The sequence below is a fragment of the Garra rufa genome, chromosome 6 (genome assembly GCF_049309525.1).
Source record: "Garra rufa chromosome 6, GarRuf1.0, whole genome shotgun sequence".
Taxonomy (NCBI): Eukaryota; Metazoa; Chordata; class Actinopteri; order Cypriniformes; family Cyprinidae; genus Garra; species Garra rufa.
In genome coordinates this window covers 540729-565636 of record NC_133366.1, presented here as the reverse complement: position 1 = coordinate 565636, position 24908 = coordinate 540729, and the positions used below count along the sequence as shown (strand labels likewise).

At 36.9% G+C, this 24908-nt stretch overlaps 1 pseudogene; it reads left to right on the top strand.

The window, feature by feature from the left end:
* LOC141336255 (deoxynucleoside triphosphate triphosphohydrolase SAMHD1-like) overlaps positions 1 to 24908 on the top strand; it is a 187713-nt pseudogene that overhangs the window by 132558 nt on the left and 30247 nt on the right.

Here is a 24908-nt window from a genome sequence, read left to right as displayed (position 1 = left end):
ACCTGGGTGTTATTTTTGACAGTGGTTTGATTTTTGGTAAACAAATAAATGCAGTCGTAAAGGCAAGTTTTTACCAGCTAAGGCTCCTCAGTAAGGTCAAACCATTCTTGTCCCGAGCTGACCTTGAAAAGGCTGTCCATGCCTTTATCAGCTCGCGGATTGACTACTGTAATGCCCTCTACACTGGACTTAATCAATCACTTCTTAATCGGCTTCAATTGGTGCAAAACGCTGCAGCACGTCTCCTCTCCAACACCTCCAAACGCTCTCACATCACCCCTGTCCTCCACTGGCTTCCTGTGCGGTTCAGGGTGGAGTTTAAGATCTTGATGTTCGTGTTCAAGGCCATCAATGGTCTGGCCCCTGCCTACCTCGCGGAGTTGGTTAAGGTCTACCAACCAGCAAGAACTCTGCGCTCCTCTGAACACATCGCACTAGTTACGCCCAAGTTCAACTATAAAAAGTTTGGAGGCCGATCATTTGCCGTCCAGGGCCCTAAGCTGTGGAACGCACTTCCGGCACAGCTTCGCAGTAACACTGAGTTGTGTGTTTTTAAATCACAATTGAAGACACATCTTTACAGTCAAGCTTTCGACACGTAGCCTCTGACTCGATTGCTGCTTTATGTTCCTTTTTGTGCTTGTATTTATTGTTGTCTGTTGTGATTCTTGATCTTATTCTGGAAAGCGCCCTGGGCACCTTTCTGGCTGTTGTAAGGCGCTATATAAATAAAATTTGATTGATTGATTGATTGAAGAAATGGGTAGATTTACTACCTGCAGTATTAACTGAAATAAGAATGACTCCATCTTCCACCACTAAACTCACACCGTTTGAGATACTAATGGGTAGGCCGTTCCCGACCCCTTGGGTCAAGGGCCGTGCCGGTATTACTTCCCTAGGTGACCTGGAGGTGGTGCAGGAGGACTACGTGACTTCCCTAATCGAGAAGCTAAATTCCATATGTGCTGATGTTTCTTTGTGTTTCCCTCTCCCTTCAGAGCAGCCTACTCACCCTTTTGTCCCAGGACAGAGCGTGCTGATTCGAGACCTGAAGCCAACGAGAGTGGGAGAACCGAAGTACATTGGACCAGCCACTGTGATTGCCGTAACCAGGACCGGAGTTCTGACGGACTACCAGCCACAGTGGATACATGCTTCACGCCTGAAGAAGTGTTCTTCAGGAGAGCAGGCAAGCTCCAATTTAAAATAGAATCCTGGTAAAGGGGATTCCCCTTATTGCCTAACAGGGAGGAGGAAAAACACTGATTAAGCTGAGGAAGGAACTACCTCTTGTAGTGAGGTGGGGGTTATCCAAAGCAGGAAGATAGATGGTCCATTGAGCCAAACAGTGCTAACTCCTTATACAACCCTGTATGCACTAAGGGCCCAATTCTGATTGATGGATTATCCACTATTAGATAGCTTCACTCAGTGTACAGTTTTGGAAGCTATTCACGCATTTGATAATAACATTGTTGAACTAGCCAGAGCGGTTCTGGAAGAAGAATCAGATCTGATTAAAGAAGTCATATTAGAAAGGATATATCCAGACGAAATTGTATTCTACCTTTTTACTTTAAAGGAGGGAGAATTGGAAGTGTACAGAAGGGCAGTGTAGATTTAAATGTCTCTTCATGATTTGTTAGAGAGGTGGACAGTAGTCCAAGCAATAACTTGGTCTGAAATAGCATTGAGAGCATTGTCCAATTTTGGATTACCACCCAGCTATCTTAACACTGGTGGAATTGTTGCTGTATCTATCTATCTATCCATCTATCTATCTATCTATCTATCTATCTATCTATCTATCTATCTATCTATCTATCTATCTATCTATCTATCTATCTATCTATCTATCTATCTATCTATCTTAATCGTCGTGTCAATCATCTCGCTGAATCACTCGTCTCTTGCGCTGTTGCTCGTGCTGTATGAAGCGGATGATTGTATTGTATAACTACATTGATATTATTTCTATAAAAAATATTTCTTTATAACATTTTTATAAAAAACGAAAGGTGGGGGGTGGACAATTAATTTAATCGGTGGATGGCCGAACACCGTGAAACACCGACTTTGCACCAATTTTTTTTTGTCTCGTTATTATCAAAATTTTATTTAAGCATCAAGGTTGTGCACTTATAATAACTTAAATCCTGGCGAAATGAAACGTTCCCGTGGCTATGATATACAATAAAAAAAATTAAATTCTCCACCCTCCTTACGTGAATTTGCATTACAGTATTTGCACTTACCATCGGTAATTCTCAGATTCTCAGGGGCGTCTGGCGACCACCCACTTGTGAAAAACGAATTTTGAAGTCGTTTATCCGTTTTCTACCCTTGAATCAAAAAACAAAAAATCGAGGCGAAATCTTGTTTTTTCGTTTTGTGAACAAATGAAAAAAACAAATTAATGAGCCGTTTTCTTATTTCTGTTTATTTCGTTTCAAATTGAAAATGAAATGAATAAAACGTACACGGACCCAAGAGCCTAACTAATGCAAACGCTGACCTCTATGACTGTTGCTTTAAACTTTTGGTTTTCACTGTATAAAAAATACAGCAGTGCAGTAAGTTACTGTGATTAAACTTACAGTCAGCATACTGTGGAATATATTACAGCAACTTACTTGCCAATTGCTGCCAGCAAGTTGTTGTAAATTTCACAGTAATCTTGTTACAGTGTAAGTCAGGTAATAGACTCTTAATGCATTCAATGTTTCAAATCAAATAATGACTGCATTAAAACATAATCCTGTCTGGCTGTTTAACCTCAACCAAACAAAATCTAGGCAAGGCAAGGCAAGGCAAGGCAAGTTTATTTATATAGCACATTTCATACACAATGGTAATTCAAAGTGCTGTACATAAGAGGAGTTAAAATCACAATAGCATAAAAATCATAGTCATAAAAATTTAAAATAATAACCACACAAACAGATTTAAGAACCAAATTGTAATAACATTTTAAATGATTTTAAAATTGATTTAAAAATTAATTAAAACAGTAGAAATGGTTATCACACTAACAACAATAAAAACAGCGACAGACAATTTGAAAGGAACGGATCGCCAAGATCCGGATCCCCTCAAAGAACCATAAATCCCATCACTACACTGGTTACATAGACTCTATGAATGAGAACCACATCTTCAATCAGACAGATATGTTATAAAAAAAAAAAAATAAAAAAAAAAAAAGTATTTTGATCAAAGTCTATACAAAAAGGAAGGATAATTTAGTTAAGACACACAGACATGAAGAATCAGTGTGAGAACCACAACAACGGTGACCATCAAAAATAGTATTGTAGCCAATCAGGACTCATCCATGACTCCCATCATGCATTGCGGCATGGATAAATTATGAGTGTTCAGAGTTGATCTGTTTATCTGAACACGTCGTTTGTCACCGTTCCTGAGATTCATACGCTGGTTCTTGATGTCTGTGTGTGTCTAAACAACCTTTTTTGACTTTTGAGAAATTCTTCCAGAATATATTTTAAAGAAAGATGGATAGATTTGTTTGTTGTGGACTCATGAGACTAAATATATACAACAGTTAATAGACTGAACTCTTTTAGAAACTTATCTCCGAGTTACAGATCCTTTAATGGAAAATAACTCAGAGACTTGATTCTAAATTAAGTTCAATGATTCAGGTCAAGCAATGATTACATTAAAACATAACCATCACCCCCTGATGACTTGTGGTCTTGGCTTGCCTGGTTGTTTTCCCTCAAATGAAGCAGCCCCGCAAGATCTAATGTTAATGATATATGGGTCAAGAGCCCAACTAATGCAAACACTGACCACTACAATGGTTGCTTAAAAAATGTGGTTTTCTCCTTTGGCGATTCTGCTTGTTAACATCAGGTGTCTCCAATAATGATCAATCATCACTTCGTTAATCACTAATTATCTCATTAACTTTAACTCTGCTTCAGTGTTAATTTAACTCTCTGATTTTAACACTTGACACTTTTGAGAGTGGAATCATATAAACTCCTTGGAGAGTTAATTTAACTCTGGCCTTTTTGCTGTGTAGAGTGTTATAAATTTGGTTGTCAAGTAAGATTTTTTCTATTGTAGATTAAAAAATGTACTAATTTGGTGATCCAGTGTAAATATAATACAGTATAAGATGACTTTTTTTTTTTTTCTTTTTTTTTTTACATTTTTTAAACTCTAATATTTTATTTCCCTGGGATAAATAAAACGTTCCTGTGGCTATATACCTACATGCACCTATATATTTTTTCTTATTTAACAAAAGTTCACTTTGCACTCTTGTGCTCCTGCCTCCGCAATGGTCCTGTCAATCATCTCGCTGTTGCTCCTGATGTATTTGAAGCAGACGATTGTCTGTTGTCCCGCTGAACTACCTTGATATTATTTCTATATAATATTTTAATTAAAAAATGACTGTGGGGCAGTAATTTAATCGTTAAATGTCCGAACATCGTGAAAAGCGACTTTTTAAACCGTTTTTTTTTTTTTTTTTTTTTTTTTTTTTTATCTAGCTGATATCAACATTTAACTTAACCATCAAGGCTGTGCACACTTATAGTAACTTAAATCCTGGCGAAATGAAACGTTCATGTGGCTGATATACAATGCAGTAAAAAATTAAATTATCCACCCTCGGTACCTTATGTAAATTTGCATTACAGTATTTGCACTTATCATCGCTTGTCCAAACTGAGCATGTCTAAAAGAAAAGTTATGACTGCTGTGCATTTACACACTTGACTGAACTGTCTGTACCGCAGATACTCAGATTTAAAATCATTCAGCAAAATAAAACATGCTGGATGCAGATTAATATTTGTGAAATAAATATTTGTGAAACGAGTTAGGTTGAACACAAGAAAGCCAGTCAGAGGACTATCATCTTGTTGACTCTCATTTTAATAGAAACAGCCAGGTATGCAATCCTTAAAAGAATCAAGAAATAACGCGACACAAGCTGTAAATTATTTTAAAGCCATAAATCTATTGTTTCAATAATTTACACTATTTGTATTTCTTGTGTACATGTGATTTTCTAATTGCTTTTCCAGTTATTATTATTACAATGTTTTTAGTTATATTGTATTATATTTTGATGTAATTAATGTTATTGCACTTGTATGTTTGTTGTTTTAAAGACTGCAAAAGAATGAAAATAAATAAATAATAGTATTTTATTTTGTTGAACGAACAATGGATGGCGTCACCGATCCAGATTTGGTTGACCAATCGGCGTAAAGGGGCGTCTGGTGACCGCCCACATGTGGAAAACGAATTTTGAAGTAGTTTATCCGTTTTCTAACCGTGAATCAAAAAACGAAAAATCGAACGGAAATCTCGTTTTTTCGTTTTGTGAACAAATGAAAAAGAACAAATAAATTATCCGTTTCCTTATTTCTGCTTATTGCGTTTCAAATTGAAAATGAAATTAATAAAACGTACACAGACCCTCTTCACCCTTAAATCTTTAATACTAGACTTTGTTTGGCTGCTGTGTTTGAATTAAAACAGCCAGACATAAGCTCATGTCATCAGGTGATTATTATGTTTTAACATATTCATTGTTTGGAGAAGCCCCTGTCTGCAGCCTGCAGATCGAGGCGGGGCTGAATCTGGGGCGGGGCTGCACGTGTCGCCCCGCCCACATGCCTTCTCATTGGTTGTAGGTAAATGAATAATGTCGAAATAACATAATTCCCACAACTCATCTCATTGGTGGCAAGTAATGATGTTGAATACATTATGAAGTTAAGGGAAATGAAATAGCAGATAAAATAGGAAAGGAAGTTACTAAAAATAATGAAATTGATTTTACAGTTATTATTAGAGGAACAAAAATTATTATTAAAAATAAATTAAAGAAACTATGGCAACAACAATGGGAAGAAAATAGGAAAGGACGATGGTTTCATAAGATTCAAAGGAGAGTGGGAGAAATAAGGTGTACAGAGAGGAATAGGCAAGAAGAGACAATAATATCAAGGCTTCGGTTTGGACAAACGGGATTAAATGGAACATTACTGAAAATAGGTAAACATGGCACAGGGCAATGTGAATATTGCCGGCATGAAAAAAGCACACCTCATGTTAGAGTGCAGGAAATATGAAACTGAAAGAAGACAATTGACTTTGGAGCGTAATATTGAATTACCCAATATAACCAAAAGATGGCAGCACAGGATTATTTATTATGCAGCTGCCTTTTAAACTCCCTGAATTTTTCAAGACGTCTTGCTTTTCGATTTATTATAAAATTACTAGTATAAATTATACTAGTAATTTTATGTATAATAAATTGGATTTACTGTCCTTAAGTATATAGTATAGGAAGTGCAGAAAATCATTAAGCTCACACACAAACAGCCATATAAGGGTAAATTATTTAAATACTAATATATAGTTCACTACAATTACATTAAACAATTATGGTATAATAATTATATAATGAAGTCAATGTGAATAGATAAAAATATTAAATATTTTATAAAATTTAATAACATCTTCTAAATTTTATCTTGAACTCTAAAATCTATTGATCTTTTAACCATAGTTGTTCCCGCTGTAGTTTTGTTACTCTAAATTTAGTCTGAATCATTTAAGCTCTTTTTTGCCATCAGCTTGTCAGATGTTTGGTCCAGTTTTTACAGTCAATCATAGCAATGAATCGCGCATATTTAGCCGAATTACTCTATTTTTTTAAACTGGCATCTGTCATTCTTGAAATGGTATACATGGACGTTTGGTCCTCATAGACAAACAACACTTTTCTTCAATTGTGAATGGATTATGTAGAGAAAACGAACAAAGTACACTAATATTACGGCACAGTACAGTTGACCAGAAATGCCTTAGCTGGCTTGACTAAACAAGGAAGTAATCCGATATGGTAAATTAATAGCGAAATTAGAAGAAATTAAAATATGTTTCAATTTAGTAGATATACTTTGGGAAGGGTCAACAGATGGTTAATTTCTTAGAGAAATTAATGTATTTGAGCACAGAGGACCCAGACTGCTGTTTCGCGTGTCACTAAGATCGGGAGTGAGAATCAGAAATAAATGTGAACATTATTATCTTAAATAAATAACAGTGAAATTAATTTATGTGTCGTCATAATTCATTCATGTGTCATAAATGTTTGTATTTATAAACAACTCTGATGTTTAACAACACTTTTCTATTAATTAATTTAATAACATAAGGATAGTGGACACTCTTGCTGATAATTTTCCACATTTATGTATCTTAACAATTAAGACAATAATAAAAAAAAAAAGCTGTAAATAAACACCACTGGTTAACATTGCATAACATGCTTGTAAATGTATGTAACCTTGGACCACAAACCAGTCATAAGCGTACGTTTTAATTGAGATTTGTACACATCTGAAAGCTGAATAAATAAGCAAGGATTCAGCGTTTATATAAAACGTATAATTCATAAGTACACTGTAAAAAACAACCTATAGAATCTACTCAATAAAATGGGGTAAACTGATGTAACAATTTGCACAGTTTGTTTGGGTAGATTCTATCCTATATATCTGAGTAAAGAATACCTGAATTGATCAGCTAAGACAAACTAAAAAAAAGTAGGTAAAGTCTACACAGCAAAAAGCCCAGTATTAAATGAACTCTCCCAATAGTTTGAGTCCATACTCAGAGTATTAAAATGAACACTGAAGCAGTGTTAGAGTTATTGAGGTAATTAAGTTATTCATTGAGTGGTGATTGACCATTATTAAAGACCTGTGTGATGTTAAAAAGCAGAATCGCCAAAAGGAGAAAATCTAATTTTGTAAGTCACCATTATAGTGGTCAGTGTCAGCATTAGTTTAGCTCTTTACCATTAACTTCTTAATATTAGGTTTTGTTTGGGTGCTCTAATTGAGTTATAACGGTCAGACAAACCAGGAGAAATTAGATTATGTGATGTTGAACATGCTTTGACAAAGTCATAAAGTAATGACCTGAATAATGTTTATTACGCTGAATTAATCAGAGTATTCATTTTCAAGCTTATTTTGACAAAAATATACACATATTTTAGATATAGACACACAGACATCACCAATCAGCATGAGAATCACAACAATGGTGACCATCAAAAACGTATGTTGTAGCCAATCAAAACTCATCCGTGTCTCCCATCATGCATTGCGGCATGAATAAATTATGAGCTGATGATTTCCGTGATGTTTAGAGTTGATCTGTTTCTGAATATGCTGTTTGTCACCATTGTTGAGATTCATATGCTGATTCCTGATGTCTGTGTGTGCCTAAAAGAGCAACTTTTAAATTTTTTTTGATGAGAGGAGCTTGTAAAAAGGCCAATAAAAAAAAAAAAAAGCTTTATTATTATTTTTTGCTGTTGTGAAACCCCAATGCAGTTGTAATAAAGAATATAGAACTGAAAGACTACACTCTAAACGATTCCAGTGGCTCAAATCAAGCTTATTTTAAACCAGAATTATCACCACTGCATGACTTTTGCTCTTTAGCTTGTTTGGCTGGTTTAGCTAAACAGCTAAACAAAACTTAATGCTAAAGAGCTAAAGGTCAAGAGCCCAACTAATGCTAACACTGACCACTATAATGGTGACATAAAAATTTTGGTGTCTTCAATCATTTTCAATCACCACTCAATGAATCACTTAATTACCTGATTAGCTTTGACACTGCTTCAGTGTTGATTTTAACACTCTGAGTATGGACTCAAATAAACTCCCGGGAGAGTTCATTTAATACTGTGCTTTTTGCTGTGTAGACTTTACCTACTTTTTTTTTGTTTTTCTTAGCTGATAAATTCAGGTATTCTTTACTCAGATATATAGGATAGAATCTACCCAAACAAACTGTGTAAATTGTTACATCAGTTTACCCCATTTTATTGAGTAGATTCTTAAATTCAGGTGTTCTTTACTCAGATATATAGGATAGAATCTACCCAAACAAACTGAGTGCAAATTGTTACATCAGTTTACCTCATTTTATTGAGTAGATTCTATAGGTTGTTTTTTACAGTGTATAGTTTCCAACTGCATTTGGCGTCAATCCATTTCACTAACCAATGAGATGAGTTGTGGGAGGGATGTTGCGTCGACGTCATTAATTTACCTACTACCAATGAGAAGGCATGTGGGCGGGGCGACACGTGCAGCCCCACCCCAGATTCAGCCCCGCCTCAATCTGCAGGCTGCAGACAGGTGCACTTGGGCTGCAGACAGGTGCACTTGCATTGTTTGACATGAGTCACTTAAATTCTAATTTCCTAGTCTTTTTTTTGTTTTTTGCATGTTGTAATAGCCTTAACATTCCACAGAAAACCCAGCACTTCTTATACATCTTTTAAATAATCTTTTACAACCTGTTCAAAAAATGAGTATTTCATTTTATTTTAGGCACACATAGACATCAAGAACCAGCCCATGAATCTCAACAATGGTGACAAACGGCATATTCAGATAAACAGATCAACTCTGAACTCTATACATCTTTTATTCATGCCGCAATGCATGATGGGGAGTCATGGATGAGTTCTGATTGGTTACAACACGCTTTTTGATGGTCACCATTGTTGTGATTCTCATGTTGAGTCTTCATTTATGTGTGTCTTAAATATCATAGACTCTGTTTTCATCATTTGTCTGATAATGCCAAAACTGATTGCTCTTTTGTTCACAGTTTCTTGTAGTCTGTAAAGAAAATCTTATGTCAAATATTTAAGTCACTATATGATGTTTATATCAAGCACAAACAATGCCACCTGATGACTTTTGCTCTTGGCTTGTCTGGCTGTTATAACTCTGTAACTGCAGCTAAACAAGTCCTCATATTGAAGATTTGCAGGTCAAGAGCCTAACTAATGCAAACACTGACTGCTATAATGGTTGCTTAAAACTTTTGTTTTTCTCCTTTGGTGATTCTGCTTATTAACATCAGGTGTCTTCAATAATGATCAATCATCACTTCATTAATCACCTAATTATTTCATTAACTTCAACACTGCTTCAGTGTCTTTATGTGTCCACACTCAGAGTGTTAAATTAACACTGGGGATTTTGCTGTGATACTATGATTCACAGGAAAATATAATTTTACTGTAGAATTTCCCGCGGTTGTATTTTACCCATGATGCATTACCGATTTACAGCAACATACTGTATACATATTCTACAGTATGTATTTGTTCATTTTACAGTAATAATGCTGTGAAAACTACATAAATTTGTTACAGTGTACATTTCCAATAAAGGAATTATAATTTAAAGATTAGTTTCTAAAAGAGTTCAGTCAAATCGTTATTGTGAACAATACCAGATTTGTGATTCCACAGCAAGAGATCCTGTCCATCTTTCTTATTTGTTTTTTGAAGAATTTCTTACAAGCTGTCAATTATCACTTAATTAATTACTAATTATCTCAGTAACTTTAACTCCGTGTTAATTTAACACTTTCACACTCTTGTGCATGAGCTCAAATAAACTACTGGGAGAGTTAATTTAACACTGTGTTTTTTGCTGTAAGGTGAAAAAAAAACTGAAAATATTTAAATTTAGATTAGTTATGTGTGGAATTATACATGGAAACTGTGTTTATTCAACCCTGGAGATTTTGTTGTGTATAACAGGATCAGTGTCAATACGAGCGTGAAACAAACAGCTCGAGAGTTTCCTTGTCAAAGGAGATAAGAATAATACCAAACAATTATGATAACATAGAGAGGAAGAGAACATTTTCTTTCAGCACAAACATTACAACAAACAGGTTTTTAACAATCAGCTCAGACTGCATTTTTACTTTTACTGAAAATGAGATTCAGCTGATCACTGAAAGTTCAAGAGATGTTCCCACTGAATCTTCATGCCACAGCCTTAAATGAAATAAGCTAAAATAAAAAAAGACGTTAAATCTCTCAAGATCTCAGAGATTTAATGTCATAATTAAAATGTTAACAAAATGGAAAACACTTAGGACCTTTTAAACACTTTTTTTTTTGATAAACAGAAAATAGTCATGTGTATCAGTCAAACTTCAGTAGATGGTAAGCTTTGCCATAATTTTACATGGTAAAAAGTGAGCATAGTGAAAATACATTTTGTTTTACTCCATTTTATAGACTTACTACATATGTATATATTTTTTTCACTCAGCTATGTCATAAAAACGGGATCTTTTCTTGTTAAAACGACATTGTTTAATAACGTAAGTAATGTTTTCTTGTTAATAATCATTAAACAAAACAAAAAATAATGTAAACAACATTTAAGGCATATTTCTGAGGCTGTCATTTAATTCTTAATTCATTAAGAAGAGACTGGAGCAGATGCATGACATGACAGCAATTATTGAGATCAAACGTGTCCAGCAGCTCATGTTTACATTTACATCTATAATCATGAGCAACACCAATACAAACACTAGTCATTCATCCACAGAAACATAAATTAAATATTTGAATTGCATGTAATCAGAAGTTTGACTGCCAAAGCAGCTTGATGAAATTGTGTGGCTGCTGAGGAAATCATATGCAAAACACTGAGCTTTAGGACAGGTGAGGAAACTGACCAAGGAAAAAATATACTTCAATTTACATCTATCACTCTAAAAAATTGCACTGTAAAATAACAGTAATCTACTGGCAGCTGTGGTTGCCAGCATTATACTGTTAATTTACAGCTCTTCATTTTTACAGCATGTTACCGTTATTATACCATGTGGTAACTCATTTTATTTTGGAAACCAATTGCTTCAAACCAATTCAGTTAAAAAAAAACAAAAAAAAACTATTGTTTATATGGTGTTAGTACAGTGAATTTTTTTAATTTAAGTCCACTAAGAAGAAATATTTCTTAATATAAACCCACAAACACTTAAAGTGTAATAAGGAAGCAACCGACTTTTACTCAAATCTTTATAGATTGTCATTAACTAACAAAAGCACAAATTTGTGTAACAAAGTGCTTAGTAAAGAGATTGTGACTATATCAGCAATTCCACAATTACTGTCTTTAAATAAAGCAGCAAAATCTCAGTGCTTGATGACTTTTGCTCTTGGCTTGTCTGGCTGTTATAACTCTGTAACTGCAGCTAAACAAGTCCTCATATTGAAGATTTGCAGGTCAAGAGCCTAACTAATGCAAACACTGACTGCTATAATGGTTGCTTAAAACTTTTGTTTTTCTCCTTTGGTGATTCTGCTTATTAACATCAGGTGTCTTCAATAATGATCAATCATCACTTCATTAATCACCTAATTATTTCATTAACTTCAACACTGCTTCAGTGTCTTTATGTGTCCACACTCAGAGTGTTAAATTAACACTGGGGATTTTGCTGTGATACTATGATTCACAGGAAAATATAATTTTACTGTAGAATTTCCCGCGGTTGTATTTTACCCATGATGCATTACCGATTTACAGCAACATACTGTATACATATTCTACAGTATGTATTTGTTCATTTTACAGTAATAATGCTGTGAAAACTACATAAATTTGTTACAGTGTACATTTCCAATAAAGGAATTATAATTTAAAGATTAGTTTCTAAAAGAGTTCAGTCAAATCGTTATTGTGAACAATACCAGATTTGTGATTCCACAGCAAGAGATCCTGTCCATCTTTCTTATTTGTTTTTTGAAGAATTTCTTACAAGCTGTCAATTATCACTTAATTAATTACTAATTATCTCAGTAACTTTAACTCCGTGTTAATTTAACACTTTCACACTCTTGTGCATGAGCTCAAATAAACTACTGGGAGAGTTAATTTAACACTGTGTTTTTTGCTGTAAGGTGAAAAAAAAACTGAAAATATTTAAATTTAGATTAGTTATGTGTGGAATTATACATGGAAACTGTGTTTATTCAACCCTGGAGATTTTGTTGTGTATAACAGGATCAGTGTCAATACGAGCGTGAAACAAACAGCTCGAGAGTTTCCTTGTCAAAGGAGATAAGAATAATACCAAACAATTATGATAACATAGAGAGGAAGAGAACATTTTCTTTCAGCACAAACATTACAACAAACAGGTTTTTAACAATCAGCTCAGACTGCATTTTTACTTTTACTGAAAATGAGATTCAGCTGATCACTGAAAGTTCAAGAGATGTTCCCACTGAATCTTCATGCCACAGCCTTAAATGAAATAAGCTAAAATAAAAAAAGACGTTAAATCTCTCAAGATCTCAGAGATTTAATGTCATAATTAAAATGTTAACAAAATGGAAAACACTTAGGACCTTTTAAACACTTTTTTTTTTGATAAACAGAAAATAGTCATGTGTATCAGTCAAACTTCAGTAGATGGTAAGCTTTGCCATAATTTTACATGGTAAAAAGTGAGCATAGTGAAAATACATTTTGTTTTACTCCATTTTATAGACTTACTACATATGTATATATTTTTTTCACTCAGCTATGTCATAAAAACGGGATCTTTTCTTGTTAAAACGACATTGTTTAATAACGTAAGTAATGTTTTCTTGTTAATAATCATTAAACAAAACAAAAAATAATGTAAACAACATTTAAGGCATATTTCTGAGGCTGTCATTTAATTCTTAATTCATTAAGAAGAGACTGGAGCAGATGCATGACATGACAGCAATTATTGAGATCAAACGTGTCCAGCAGCTCATGTTTACATTTACATCTATAATCATGAGCAACACCAATACAAACACTAGTCATTCATCCACAGAAACATAAATTAAATATTTGAATTGCATGTAATCAGAAGTTTGACTGCCAAAGCAGCTTGATGAAATTGTGTGGCTGCTGAGGAAATCATATGCAAAACACTGAGCTTTAGGACAGGTGAGGAAACTGACCAAGGAAAAAATATACTTCAATTTACATCTATCACTCTAAAAAATTGCACTGTAAAATAACAGTAATCTACTGGCAGCTGTGGTTGCCAGCATTATACTGTTAATTTACAGCTCTTCATTTTTACAGCATGTTACCGTTATTATACCATGTGGTAACTCATTTTATTTTGGAAACCAATTGCTTCAAACCAATTCAGTTAAAAAAAAACAAAAAAAAACTATTGTTTATATGGTGTTAGTACAGTGAATTTTTTTAATTTAAGTCCACTAAGAAGAAATATTTCTTAATATAAACCCACAAACACTTAAAGTGTAATAAGGAAGCAACCGACTTTTACTCAAATCTTTATAGATTGTCATTAACTAACAAAAGCACAAATTTGTGTAACAAAGTGCTTAGTAAAGAGATTGTGACTATATCAGCAATTCCACAATTACTGTCTTTAAATAAAGCAGCAAAATCTCAGTGCTTGATGACTTTTGCTCTTGGCTTGTCTGGCTGTTATAACTCTGTAACTGCAGCTAAACAAGTCCTCATATTGAAGATTTGCAGGTCAAGAGCCTAACTAATGCAAACACTGACTGCTATAATGGTTGCTTAAAACTTTTGTTTTTCTCCTTTGGTGATTCTGCTTATTAACATCAGGTGTCTTCAATAATGATCAATCATCACTTCATTAATCACCTAATTATTTCATTAACTTCAACACTGCTTCAGTGTCTTTATGTGTCCACACTCAGAGTGTTAAATTAACACTGGGGATTTTGCTGTGATACTATGATTCACAGGAAAATATAATTTTACTGTAGAATTTCCCGCGGTTGTATTTTACCCATGATGCATTACCGATTTACAGCAACATACTGTATACATATTCTACAGTATGTATTTGTTCATTTTACAGTAATAATGCTGTGAAAACTACATAAATTTGTTACAGTGTACATTTCCAATAAAGGAATTATAATTTAAAGATTAGTTTCTAAAAGAGTTCAGTCAAATCGTTATTGTGAACAATACCAGATTTGTGATTCCACAGCAAGAGATCCTGTCCATCTTTCTTATTTGTTTTTTGAAGAATTTCTTACAAGCTGTCAATTATCACTTAATTAATTACTAATTATCTCAGTAACTTTAACTCCGTGTTAATTTAACACTTTCACACTCTTGTGCATGAGCTCAAATAAACTACTGGGAGAGTTAATTTAACACTGTGTTTTTTGCTGTAAGGTGAAAAAAAAACTGAAAATATTTAAATTTAGATTAGTTATGTGTGGAATTATACATGGAAACTGTGTTTATTCAACCCTGGAGATTTTGTTGTGTATAACAGGATCAGTGTCAATACGAGCGTGAAACAAACAGCTCGAGAGTTTCCTTGTCAAAGGAGATAAGAATAATACCAAACAATTATGATAACATAGAGAGGAAGAGAACATTTTCTTTCAGCACAAACATTACAACAAACAGGTTTTTAACAATCAGCTCAGACTGCATTTTTACTTTTACTGAAAATGAGATTCAGCTGATCACTGAAAGTTCAAGAGATGTTTCCTTCATCTACTTTCTAAAGACTGTCTCTGTTTTAAATAAGGCATGAAAGTAACTCAATGATAGATGAACTACAACTGACTTCCAGCCACAGCCTTAGATGAAGTTAGCTGTAATAATAGAAGACGTTTAATCTTTCAAGATTTCAGAGATTTAATGTCTACTTTAATGAGATTTAATTTAATGTTTTTAATGGTCAACCTGAAAACAAAGAACAAAAGAAAGCTGTTATGTCTCTCAATCATTATAGCAAATATATATATATATATATATATATATATATATATATATATATATATATATACATACACACACACACACACACACACACACTAACTGCAGTAGCAGCAACATTAGCTGCTGTTGCAATAATAACTTCACTCATTACTCTGATCATATTTCTGTCAGACATGCAGAAGATTTTATTGAGAATAAACAGAGATTCAGATGTTGATGTTTTATTCGTCAATAAATGATGCCGCCATCATAGAGGATGGTGTTTGCTGTTGTTGGACTCTTGACCCTTTTAAAGCTTTTAAATATTCTGATTCTAAGCAGGTGTTGTAGTGTTTCATTGCATTACTGGTGACTTGAAAGCTTATGGAAACTGACTGGACTTTGTATTTTTACAACATGTGAATATTTCACACAAAATAGGGATGGGTGATAACACTTATTTTGTTTTCGATACGAAACCGATACTTTAAAGGCCAGTATCATCGATATGATACTTCTAAATGTAACTTTTTAATTATTAAGTTTATTAAATTAATAAGAGTAAAATATTTAAGTATACCCTTAACTTTATATTTGAAATGCATTTTAACATTTAATATGCCTTAATTGAAACTAATTATTAATATTATTATTATTATTATTATTTTTTTTTTATTTTTTTTTTTACGTGGTTAAAATACATTTACTGTGGTAACAAAACCTATAGTTTAAAATATATAGTTTCATAAGGGGCTGCCAGTGACAGGCTGTTGCACAAATAAAATACATTTTTTTTATTCTGACAGTGTATAATTTATATTAACATTACTACAAAACATGATCAATGAACTTTAAGTGTTAATTTAAAGAAATGTAATTAAATTAAAACATGTTTTTATTTTCTGTCCTCTGATAAGCATTGTTCTGGGCTGCCGTTCCCAAAAGCATCAATGTTTATGATACTTTTGGGAAACGCAGCCCTGTTTGAATGCACTGTCTGAAGTGAATGAATGCTCTCTGTGATTGATTGGTTCTGTCTTGCAACATTTGCGTGCGTTCAGATGAGTAGGAAAATTGTTATATTGTGCACAGTTATTCCCTAACATAGGTTATACATCTAATTCAATGCACAATGTACGCCTTACTTTTTGTTAAATAAACAAGATCACTGGTAAATAAAACACACCTTAGTATCGATATTTTTAATTTGAGTATCAATACTTTCAATACTTGCATCAGTACCGATATATTGATACTTTAGGATCGATATGCCCATCCCTAACACAAAGGTTTTATTTACTTTTTGGAAAATTACTGGGGTTCAGTACCAATGAAGAAACATAAAAGGTTGATTAAACAAATTGTGTTGAAATAGTTAAAAGATGAGAAATTTCAGCTCAAGCTTTTAGATATAAACACTTATAATATGATTCTTAAGAGGTGACAATAAATATTTATCTTGCAGTCCATGATGTTACCCAGCATGCATTGCAGTGAAGCATTATATATATATATATATATATATATATATATATATATATATACACACACAGCCATGTGCACAACAGAGAGCACTAATGTCACAATAACATATGTATTATTGCAAAGAAAAATCTAACACAAGTCAAGGGTTAAGATCCTAACTAAAGTTAACCCTGATCTCTATGATAGGTTTCACTTTTAAACAACAAAACAACATTTAAACTGATCATTCTCAATAAGAGTTTTTGTAGTCATCTGACAGAAATATGGTCAGACTGGTTAGTAATGAGTGAAGCTGGTGCTGCTGTTTGTGGAGTGGTTTAATTCTCCTCTTCTTAGATCTTCATAGATTTACTATTATCTTTTATTTCAGTTGATTTCATCCAAGGCTGTGGCTGAAGTCAGTTGTAGTTCTTGTGTTTCTTTTTTCTTTAGTATTTCAGCTTGTTAACAGCAGGTGTTCATCAATAATGCACAATTAGCACTTAATTGATGACTTAATGACCTCATTAACTTTGACCCTGCTTCAGGGTTACTTTAATACTATCTGGAGTGGGACCATATGTAATCTGAGCAGTGTTGATTTAACACTGGGGATTTTACTGTGAGATATCTGTTATTATGCATCACATGACTAAATATTTTTATTTAACCTTTGTTTAACCAGATAAAATCAGTTGAGAACACGTTCTCATTTACAACTGCGACCTGGCCAAGACAAAGCTAAACAGTGCGACAAAAACAACAACATGGAATTACACATAAAAATAAATAAACATACAATCAATATACCGATCCATATACAAAAAGCGAAATATAGTACAAAAAAAAAAAAAAAAAAAAAAAAAAAAAAAAAAAACCAACAAAATAAATTACAAATTTACACTAAATTAACATTAAAAATATGAAAATGCAAAACAATGAACTGCAAATAAAAATACTAAAGTACACAATAAATAAAAATAAGCAGCTATAAACAGGTGCAATGATCAGTAAACAACTTTGACAGCTGATGCTTAAAATCATTGAGGGAAATAGGAACCTCTAGTTTCAAGGATTTTTGTAATTCATTCCAGTCGTAGGCAGCAGAAAACTGAAAGGAACGGCGACCGAAAGAGGTAAAAGCTTTGGGGACAGCCAGTAAAATATACCTGGTAGAGCGCATACTACGGGTAGATGTTGCTATGGTTACCAGGGAGCTGAGATAGGGCGGAGATATGCCTAATAAAGACTTATAAATGACTTGAAGCCAATGAATTCGTCGACGGGTATATAGTGAAGGCCAACCAATGAGAGAATAAAGATCGCAATGATGAGCAGTGTAAGAAGCTTTGGTAACAAAACGAATAGCACTATGATAAATTACATCCAGTTTACTAAGCAGAGTTTTGGAGGCTATTTTATAGATAACATCGCCAAAATCAAAGATTGGTAGAATAGTAAGTTTTACAAGTGCGTATTTGGCAGCATAAGTGAAGGATGCTTTGTGACGAAATAAAAAGCCAATTCTAGATTTAATTTTGGATTGAAGATAGTTAATATGAATCTGGAAATTAAGTTTACAATCTAACCAGACACCTAAATATTTGTAAGAGTCCACATACTCTAAATCAGCCCCATCAAGAGTAGTGATGGTAGCCTGGTTTGCCACTACGGGCAGTGTTCGATTAAAAAGCATGCATTTTGTCTTACTAGTATTTAAAAGCAGTTGAAGATCACGGAAAGCGTATTGTATGGCATTGAAACTAGTTTGAAGATTGATTAACACAGAATCCAAAGAAGGGCCAGATGTATATAGAATGGTGTCATCTGCATACAAATGGATCAGCGAATCACCAGCAGCCCTAGCAACATCGTTAATGTATATAGAGAATAGGGTTGGCCCAAGGATTGAACCCTGGGGCACTCCCATAGAGACTACCAGAGGACTAGAAAGCAGACCCTCCGATTTTACGCACTGAACTCTATCTGAGAAATAGTTGGAGAACCAAGCAATGCAGTCACTTGAAAAACCAAGGCTATTGAGTCTGCCAATAAGTATACGATGATTGACAGAGTCAAACGCCTTGGCAAGATCGATAAAAATGGCTGCACAATAATGTCTTCTATCAATAGAGGTTATGATATCGTTAAGTACCTTGAGCGTAGCTAAAGTACATCCATGACCAACACGAAAACCAGATTATTAAATATGTGTCATCGTTTTCAAAAGCTTCTGTTTTTTACAGTCCTCACTAGAAAACGCCTTTTCAAATGTATCCACTTTGGAGACCGTTTTCAAAAAGAAAAAACGCCATCTCAGTGTGAAGGCCAGAACGGAGGGCGGACGAAAACGTATTAGTGTGGACATGGCCTGAGTGTGGAATCATGTAAACACTGAAACAGTGTTCATTCAACCCTGGAGATTTTGTTGTGTATAAAAGGTTCAGTGTTAACACGAGCGTGAAACAAACAGCTTGAGAGTTTCCTTGTCAAAGGAGATAAGAAAAAAGCAAAAAAATATATATGATAACATAGAGAGGAAGAGAACATTTTCTTTCAGCACAAACATTACAACAAACAGATTTTTTACAACAATCAGCTCAGACTGCATTTTTTACTTTTACTGAAAATGAGATTCAGCTGATCACTGAAAGTTCAAGAGATGTTCCCACTGAATCTTCATGCCACAGCCTTAAATGAAATAAGCTAAAATAAAAAAAAGACGTTAAATCTCTCAAGATCTCAGAGATTTAATGTCATAATTAAAATGTTAACAAAATGGAAAACACTTAGGACCTTTTAAACACTTTTTTTTTTGATAAACAGAAAATAGTCATGTGTATCAGTCAAACTTCAGTAGATGGTAAGCTTTGCCATAATTTTACATGGTAAAAAGTGAGCATAGTGAAAATACATTTTGTTTTACTCCATTTTATAGACTTACTACATATGTATATATTTTTTTCACTCAGCTATGTCATAAAAACGGGATCTTTTCTTGTTAAAACGACATTGTTTAATAACGTAAGTAATGTTTTCTTGTTAATAATCATTAAACAAAACAAAAAATAATGTAAACAACATTTAAGGCATATTTCTGAGGCTGTCATTTAATTCTTAATTCATTAAGAAGAGACTGGAGCAGATGCATGACATGACAGCAATTATTGAGATCAAACGTGTCCAGCAGCTCATGTTTACATTTACATCTATAATCATGAGCAACACCAATACAAACACTAGTCATTCATCCACAGAAACATAAATTAAATATTTGAATTGCATGTAATCAGAAGTTTGACTGCCAAAGCAGCTTGATGAAATTGTGTGGCTGCTGAGGAAATCATATGCAAAACACTGAGCTTTAGGACAGGTGAGGAAACTGACCAAGGAAAAAATATACTTCAATTTACATCTATCACTCTAAAAAATTGCACTGTAAAATAACAGTAATCTACTGGCAGCTGTGGTTGCCAGCATTATACTGTTAATTTACAGCTCTTCATTTTTACAGCATGTTACCGTTATTATACCATGTGGTAACTCATTTTATTTTGGAAACCAATTGCTTCAAACCAATTCAGTTAAAAAAAAACAAAAAAAAACTATTGTTTATATGGTGTTAGTACAGTGAATTTTTTTAATTTAAGTCCACTAAGAAGAAATATTTCTTAATATAAACCCACAAACACTTAAAGTGTAATAAGGAAGCAACCGACTTTTACTCAAATCTTTATAGATTGTCATTAACTAACAAAAGCACAAATTTGTGTAACAAAGTGCTTAGTAAAGAGATTGTGACTATATCAGCAATTCCACAATTACTGTCTTTAAATAAAGCAGCAAAATCTCAGTGCTTGTGGCTCATCATTGCCTGAAGCACAAGCTCTACTCTCCAGCACAATGGTCACCCCTCATCTCATCTCATCTCATTTTCCTCCGCTTATCCGGAACCGGGTCGCGGGGGCAGCAGTCTAAGCAGAGACACCCAGACTTCCCTTTCCCCAGACACTTCCTCCAGCTCTTCCGGCGGAACACCGAGGCGTTCCCAGGCCAGCCGAGAGACATAGTCCCTCCAGCGTGTCCTGGGTCTTCCCCGGGGCCTCCTCCCGGTGGGACATGCCCGGAACACCTCCCCAGGTAGGCGTCCAGGAGGCATCCGGAACAGATGCCCGAGCCACCTCAACTGGCCTCTCTCGATGTGAAGGAGCAGCGGGTCTACTCCGAGCTCCCCCCGAGTGACTGAGCTCCTCACCCTATCTCTAAGGGAGCGCCCAGCCACCCTACGGAGGAAACTCATTTCAACCGCCTGTATCCGGGATCTTATCCTTTCGGTCATGACCCAAAGCTCATGACCATAGGTGAGAGTAGGAACGTAGAACGACCGGTAAATCGAGAGCTTCGATTTACAGCTCAGCTCTTTCTTCACCACGACAGACCGGTACATCGACCGCATTACTGCAGAAGCTGCACCGATCCGTCTGTCAATCTCCCGCTCCATCCTTCCCTCACTCGTGAACAAGACCCCCAGATACTTAAACTCCTCCACCTGGGGCAGAGACTCCCCACCAACCTGAAGAGGACAAGCCACCCTTTTCCGACTGAGAACCATGGCCTCGGACTTAGAGGTGCTGATTCTCATCCCAGCCGCTTCACACTGGGCTGCAAACCGCCCCAGTGCCTGCTGTAGGTCCTGGTTTGAGGAAGCCAACAGGACAACATCATCCGCAAAAAGCAAAGATGAGATCCTGTGGTCCCCAAACCAGACCCCCTCCAGCCCCTGGCTGCGCCTAGAAATCCTGTCCATAAAAATAATGAACAGGACCGGTGACAAAGGGCAGCCCTGCCGGAGTCCAACACGCACCGGGAACAGGTCCGACTTACTGCCAGCAATACGAACCAGACTCCTGCTCCTGTCATACAGGGACCGGACAGCCCTTAGGCAAGGACCCCGGACCCCATACTCCCAGAGCACCCCCCACAGGACACCGCGAGGGACACGGTCGAATGCCTTCTCCAGATCCACAAAACACATTTGGACTGGTTGAGCAAACTCCCATGAACCCTCCAGCACCCTGAACAGGGTATAGAGCTGGTCCATTGTTCCACAACCAGGACGAAAACCGCATTGTTCCTCTTGGATCCGAGGTTCGACAATCGGACGAATTCTCCTCCCCAGTACCCTGGCGTAGACCTTCCCGGGGAGGCTGAGAAGTGTGATCCCCCTATAGTTGGAACACACTCTCCGGTCCCCCTTCTTAAAAAGAGGGACCACCACCCCGGTCTGCCAGTCCAGAGGCACTGTCCCCAACCTCCACGTGATGTTGCAAAGGCGTGTCAACCAAGACAGCCCTACAACATCCAGAGACTTTAGGTATTCAGGGCAGATCTCATTAACCCCCGGGGCCTTGCCACCGGGCAGCTTCTCAACTACCTCGGCGACTTCAGCCCGGGAAATGGTTGAGTCCGCCTCTGAACCCCCGGCCTCTGCTTCCTCAATGGAAGACGTGTTGGTGGGATTGAGGAGATCCTCGAAGTATTCCTTCCACCGCCCGACAATATTCCCAGTTGAAGTCAGCAGATTCCCACCCCCACTGTACACAGTGTTGGCAGGGCACTGCTTCCCCCTCCTGAGGCGCCGGACGGTTTGCCAGAATCTCTTCGAGGCCGACCGATAGTCCTTCTCCATGGCCTCACCGAACTCCTCCCAGACCCGAGTTTTTGCCTCCACAACCATCCGGGCTGCCGTCTGCTTGGCCCACCGGTACCCCTCAGCTGCTTCAGGAGTCCCACAAGCCAACCAGGCTCGATAGGACTCCTTCTTCAGCCTGACGGCATCCCTTACTTCCGATGTCCACCACCGGGTTCGGGGGTTGCCACCACGAGAGGCACCAGAGACCCTACGGCCATAGCTCCGAACAGCCGCATTGACAATAGAGGCGGAGAACATAGTCCACTCGGACTCAATGTCTCCAGCCTCCCTCGGATTCTGGTTAAAGCTCTGCCGGAGATGGGAGTTGAAGACTTCTCTGACAGGGGGTTCTGCCAAGCTTTCCCAACAGACCCTCACAGTACGTTTGGGCCTGCCGAGTCTGTCCAGCTTCCTCCCCCGCCAACGGATCCAACTCACCACCAGGTGGTGATCAGTTGACAGCTCCGCCCCTCTCTTCACCCGAGTGTCCAAGACATATGGCCGGAGGTCAGATGAAACAACCACAAAGTCAATCATCGACCTCCGCCCCAGGGTGTCCTGGTACCACGTGTACTGATGGACACCCTTATGCTGGAACATGGTGTTCGTTATGGACAAACTGTGACTAGCACAGAAGTCCAACAACTGAACACCACTCGGGTTCAGATCAGGGGGACCGTTCCTCCCAATCACGCCCCTCCAGGTATCACTAGAATTGCCCACGTGGGCGTTGAAGTCCCCCAGCAGAACAACGGAGTCCCCGGTCGGAGAGCTTTCCAGCACCCCTCCCAGTGACTCCAGAAAGGCCGGGTACTCTACACTGCCATTCGGCCCATAGGCACAAACGAAAGTGAGAAACCTATCCCCAACCCGAAGGCGCAGGGAAACGACCCTCTCGTCTACTGGGGTAAACTCCAACACATGGCGGCTAAGCTGGGGGGCTATAAGCAAGCCCACACCAGCCCGCCTCCTCTCACCGCAGGCAACTCCAGAGTAGTGAAGAGTCCATCCCCTTTCGAGGAGTTGGGTTCCAGAGCCCGAGATGTGCGTGGAGGCGAGCCCGACTATCTCTAATCGGTATTTCTCAACCTCCCGCACCAACTCAGGCTCCTTCCCCCCCAGTGAGGTAACATTCCATGTTCTTATAGCCAAGGATTGGGTCGCCGAGGCCCCCACCCATCCCACAATGCACCGGTCCCCTATGGCCCCTCCCGCAGGTGGTGGGCCCATGGGAGGGCGGCCCCACGTTGCTTTTTCGGGCTAAGCCCGGCCGGGCCCCGTGGGGTAAGGCCCGGCCACCAGGCACTCGCATACGAGCCCCAACCCCAGACCTGGCTTCAGGGTGGGGCCCCGGCTGCGCCATACCGGGCGACGTCACGGACCTATGTTGATTTTCAGCCATATGGGGTTTTTTGGACCGCTCTTTGTCTGGCCTGTCACCTAGGACCTGTTTGCCTTGGGAGACCCTACCAGGGGCGTTATAGCCCCTGACAACATAGCTCCTAGGATCATGCAGACACTCAAACTCCTCCACCACGGTAAGGTGGCGATCCCCGGAGGAGACAATGGTCACCCACAAAACTAAATTAAACTAACAGATCTCTCTTGTACAAAAACACACCAGTTAGGCACAATTAAATATTTACTCTCCTTACCTGTTAATGACTTTGCATAATTGTTTTTCTATGAACATTCACTAATATTTTAGTGAAAATAACTTGATTTGCTTAGTAAATCTGACTGTTGTGTTTTACAGTATATTACTGTTTTTTCTTGAATTAACAGTAATCTACTGGCAGCTCTGGTTGCCAGCATGTTACTGTTTTTCTACAGTGTGTTGCCGTAAATTAATTACAGTTTATTACTGTTAAATTACATTTCATGCTGTTTTCTTTTCATCGTGCATCTTTAACCCTTTAAAACCCACAGCAAAATCCTCAGTTTTAAATGAACACTTATAATGTGTCAACACTACAGAGTGTTTGAGTTAATGAGATAATTATATGATTGATCACGTTCTGATTGAGCATTAGTGATGAACACCAGCTGTTAACAAACAAAATCGCTGAAGAAAAACACAAAAACAACTGACTTCAGCCACAGCCTTAGATGAAATCAACTGAAAT